The following is a 5488-nucleotide window of genomic DNA, read 5'->3' on the forward strand; positions in this document are numbered from 1 at the left end:
TAAAGAAGTGAACTGGACACAGCTCTCACTGGTGTGCTTCTCTGTTGGAGAACAATGGAATCTTCACACACGGTCATGAAGAACTGCCATTCATGAGAAATCTAGATGAGAAGGTACAGTGAGACAAACAAAGAAGTGCATAACATCCACATGTACGCTGTCCTGAGCATTAGGAATGATCCAGGGATCCATAGGAGGTTTCCACTAAACCAATAGGACGCTGGTGATTATGACACATTTACAATGGTGTTGGGAAATGTAGGATGGGGTGTGGACACTGTTATAAAGAAGAGAACAGTGAGTAGTGGAGCTGCAAGTATTGAGTCCTACAGACAGCTTAAGTATTGTTTCTTATTCATGCTGTTTGCCAGTTTGTTATAAAACCATGCTTCCAGCTTTCATGATAAAATACTCCATGAAAAAACTAACAGAATAGCCTAACTCCTGGACAAATAAAAATGTCTTAACCAACCACCAGTTATGAGGTCAGTCATGGGACTTTAGGCAATCTCAAACAGGCTATGGATGTGAGATGACCCAGGGGCTGCAACTGTCTCTCCTGAGGATCAGAATGTCCTTTGCGGTTATTCTTGGGGTGCAATTATGTTAATCTTGACATATCAAAAGAGAGGCACAGGGCATTGCCCACACTTGCACACTACCCAAGGGTCTGTGTCACTTTACTTCTGAGCTTTTCTAAAGGGTATGGAACAAAATACCCCAAATGGAGATCCAGTCAATTATAATTGCGAGGCTTAAAGGATCACCTTACTTCATGAATATTGCTTCATAAATATTCATAAAATGACTTTGAAATCCACAATATAAAAGCCACTCTGCTGATGCCTCTCACTTGGGCATAACACTCCAGTCTCCTTTAGGAATGCCTTATTTGCTGTGCTGAATAAACTTCTTTTTCAACTATCTCCCTCTTGATTGAACCCTTTTCTGTCAGAAAGCAAGAACTAGGGGATGCTTACAGAATTTTACCTATAAAGACAATGGGTTGTGTGGTTCTTATTCTGCTTAATGGATATTCTAACAAAAATATAATTCGAGAGTTTGATCATGATGTCTATTCTTGAGTGTCAGATTGATTAGACTGAGAAGGACTAATATTCCTGGGAAGGGTATTTTCTAGAAGGATCAACTGAAGTAGGTAGTGCATTCTACAAGCACTCAGATATGCAGAGATCTGGGCAAATCTATGTCTGCCTGCCAACTTTGGCTTCTGGTCACTTAACACTTACTTCTACACTGTTGTTGGAATTGGCACCAGAACCTAGTTTCTTTGTTTTTCTATCATGGACAGAGGAATAAAATCTCTAGCAGTGTTCCAGGCCATCTTTAGTCTTATATTGGTTCTGCTGAGACATTCAGATTATGGATAGAGCAGCTACAGTTTCTTAGCCTTTCCATCATGCAGATAACATATTGGATTTCCCAAAGAGTATACTGTAAGCCAATATAATAAATCTTGTTTGTAATATATACCCATTCTGCTGGCTCTGTTCTACTATAGAACCCTACCCAACTAATATACTGACACAAAAGTGAATTATAACAGGAAAAAAACCTTCTTCAGAGCATTCAATAAAAGTTTTATGTGCTACAACAGAAGAATAGAGAAAAGTCCAACAAAGATTTAGCCCTCAACCAAATTAGATTTCCTATATAGAGGTCAAGACCCTGCTTGTGGAAAAAATAGAAGAATAGCTTCTGTTTTGATTAACTAAAATTCATGAATCTATAATTGTACACAAATTGGGTTTACACAAGCTAAAAACAGAATATTGCTACAAAAGCATGCTTTCTAAATACATCAATTAATGCCATAAGAAAGACCCATTAAAAACACTGAACCTAGACTCATAGTAAAGTTACAGCTTATACTAGATAAAATAAAAATGTGGGATCTCAAGTGAAAAATTATAGAAGCTAAAGACCTAAAGATGAATGTAGGTAGGTAGGTAGGTAGGTAGGTAGATAGGTAGGAGTAGAATATATACGTGTGTGTGTGTGTGTGTGTGTGTGTGTGTGTGTGTAAAATGTGAAATTGAATGAATCCCTAAGCCCTGTTTCATTTTGTACACTTTTAATAGCACATAGTTTACAAGCAATGTGATGTTAATTCTAAAAGGAAGCTACACTACATTCAGTGGTGGCTTTGCAGTTTGAGACAGGCTGACAAAAGATGTTTTTGAAATCCTGGGTTTGAACATGGTAATGGGGTCAATAGAATGCCCTCTCTCCAGTAGAGGCCAGACTGCAATATTTAACTCTGTAAGCAATTATTGTATTAAGTGGTAGGTCAGTGTGCCATCAAGTGCATTTGACCTTCAGAGAATTATGGAGCTAGAGCAGTTGGCTAATATTTTATAGTGTCTCTTCAGCCACAAACAAGGACAATGTTCAATCTGCACATTCAAAATTAAGGAAAGAAGATCATTACTTGTTAAGAAAAGTCACATTTATAATTAAAAGCAGTGGCAAATGAGAGAGGAGGAGAGAGGAAAAGGGGGAAAAAAGGAGAAGATAAATTTATGAACTCCTGTGCTGTCTCTGAACTTCCATAGTGATATTGACTTTCTGTTTTAGAGCAAACCATACAGGAGCTAACTGATTGGTTCTCCTGAGTGATTGTCAACTAAAAGGCTTGAATTAGGGATGCAAAGACAGATATATTTCTTTTTCAAGTGGGACATAGAAACACATGTTCCTGGAGCTGGAGAAATGTCTTAGTGGGAAGAGCACTGACTACAATTCCAGAGGACCTGTGTTCAATTCCCAGAACCCACATTGCAGCTCATACCTGTCTGTAAGTCCAAGACGTGACACCCTCACAGAGATATAATACAAGCAGATAAAATACCAATTTGCATAAAATAAAAATAAATAATTAAAAAAAGACACATATTCCTGTGAGGCAGGACTCAGAGCTGGAATCAACCAACAGGTGTCTAGCTAGTACAAGTTTTAGAGATGTAAGAAAAGCTTTTTTTCTTCTACTTTAAACTCCTCTTTCTGAAACTTGTTGGAAGATGCTTTTATGTCTCATAGCTCTTCTAATCTAGGCAGAAGGCATTCAGAGCTTTGTTCATGTTGTACAATTTTTGTCATGGGTGATTGTCAGAGTGAAGAGCTAGCCTGCTCAGACATCCAATTTGTTTCTTGATCGAAATAATAAAAAGGATATCTTCAGTATTGTCCAGATTGCTTTGATTTGCTTGCAGTTTCTCATTAATTTAAGTTTTTTTTTTTTTCAGCTGGATGCAACCCAGTGGGCATGAAACCTAATTGATGAGAGCTTCAATGCTCAGTAGTAAACATGGATATATCTCTCTATGCATTTATGTTAGTGAACTCTACATCTTGGTGACAAAATATCTGAAACAACTTAAAGGAAGAAAGATAAATTTTTGCTCAGGATTTAGGAGGTTTTAGTCCATGGGTATGGAAAATCTTGGAGGAAAGTAGTGGCAATGGACCACTTCCTGCTGTCAGAAAGCATATTAAAATGAGCAAGATATTTGAAAAGATGAGTCCTCAAAGACACATCTCTGTTTACCTGCTTGCTCAATTTAGGCCTTAACTCAATAGTCAAACCTGCTATGAATTCAGGAATGGCTCGATCCTCTAAGGACATTAGTACCTCAATGCCCCACCTTCAAACATTGTTACTTTGAAGACTAAGCCATCAACACCTGAGTCCTTGGGGTATTCCATGTATAAACCTCAATACCTCTTGACCTTGAAATTCTCTGACAGCCCTTCCAAGAAGTCTCTAGGACTGAGTATATTCCATTACCCAGCTGTCTACTCTACAATGACGCTTGTAATGAAGCAGCAGCTGGTGCTCGAAGACCTCATTCGTTGAATTTAAATTGTCAATTACAACTCTTTTCACTCACCTCCAAACTCTCTATTTATGATTCCCAAACAAAACATCATTGACACTTAATTCATTCTTAGGCACTTTTCTAGAGAGCTCCAAGGCATTTTATAGGTTATATGCTCCAAGAAAGTGAGAATCAAAAATATAATAACTAAACAGGAAAAAATGCAGAGCTAAAATTGATTCTTACCACCTAAATTCTGATTCCATATCTAAGGATCTCTGGCTTATTGATTCAACTGAAAATAACTGCTCCCTTTAGATGGAGGTGAAAGTCAACATTCTCCCAGCAATGGGAAAGTAAAAAGTTCTTTAGAGATCATAATATGGTACTGATATGGTATAGATATGAAGTAGCCATCTCAAGGCATTAATGTGTTTCTACCTTATTGATAGAATCAAGGCATAATGATAATGAGGGAGGTTACATATTCAATGTACTAATCCAATAATGAGTTTTTACTGAAGGAAACATGGTGTGGTTGTAGCAAGAAAGTCATGGAAATATAACCATGAAGGGCCAGTGACCTGATTCCTTCCGCTACCTCCTTCTCTCTCTTCCTCTCCCTCTCCCCCCTCTCTGTCTCTCTGTCTCTCTGTCTCCGTCTCCGTCTCCCCCTCCCTCTCCCCCTCTCTCTTCCTCTCCCCCTCTCCCCTCTCTGTCTCTCTGTCTCTCTGTCTCTGTCTCCCTCTCCCTCTCTCTTTCTCCCTCTCCTTCTCTCTCTCTCCCTCTCTTGCCCCCTCTCTCTCATGCGCGTCTCTCTCTCTCTCTCTCTCTCTCTCTCTCTCTCTCTCTCTCTCTCTCTCTCTCTCTCTCTCATATTCTCTTTATTTACATTTAAAATGTTATCCCTTTTTCAAGTATTCCTCCCTCCTGGAAAGCCTTTATCTCATCCCCCTCCCCTTGCTTCTATGAGGGTGTTCCTCCACTCACCCCATTCCCACTTCCCCATCCTCAATTCCCCTACACTAGGGCATCTATCAAGCCTTCATAGGACCAAGGACCTCTCCTCCCATTGATGACTGACAAGGCAATCCTCTGCTACACATGCAGCTGGAACCATGTGTGTTCCTTGGCTTAGTCCCTGAGAGCTCTGGGGAGTCTGGTTGGTTGATATTATTGTTCTTCCTATGAGGTTGCAAATCCCTTCAGCTCCTTCAGTCCTTTCTTTAATTTCTCCATTAGGGACCCTGAGCTCAGTCCAAAGGTTGGCTGAGAGCATCCGCCTCTGTATTTGTAAGGCTCTGGCAGGACCTCTCAAGAAACAGCTACATCAGGCCCCTTTCAACAAGTATTTCTTGGCATCAACCACTGTGTCAGGGTTTGGTGACTATATCAGATGAATTGTGGTACCACAGTTTCTGTATCCATTCCTCTGTTGAAGGATATCTGGGTTCTTTCCAGCTAATGGCTATTATAAATAAGACTGCTATGAACATAGTGGAGCATGTGTCCTTGTTATTTGTTGGGGAATCTTCTGGGTATATGCCCAGGAGTGGTATAGCTGGGTCCTCAGGTACTACTATGTCCAATTTTCTGAGGAACCACCAAACTGATTTCCAGAGTGGTTGTGCCAGCTCGTAATCCCACCA

Source organism: Apodemus sylvaticus, chromosome 18 (assembly GCF_947179515.1).
Source record: "Apodemus sylvaticus chromosome 18, mApoSyl1.1, whole genome shotgun sequence".
NCBI lineage: Eukaryota > Metazoa > Chordata > Mammalia > Rodentia > Muridae > Apodemus > Apodemus sylvaticus.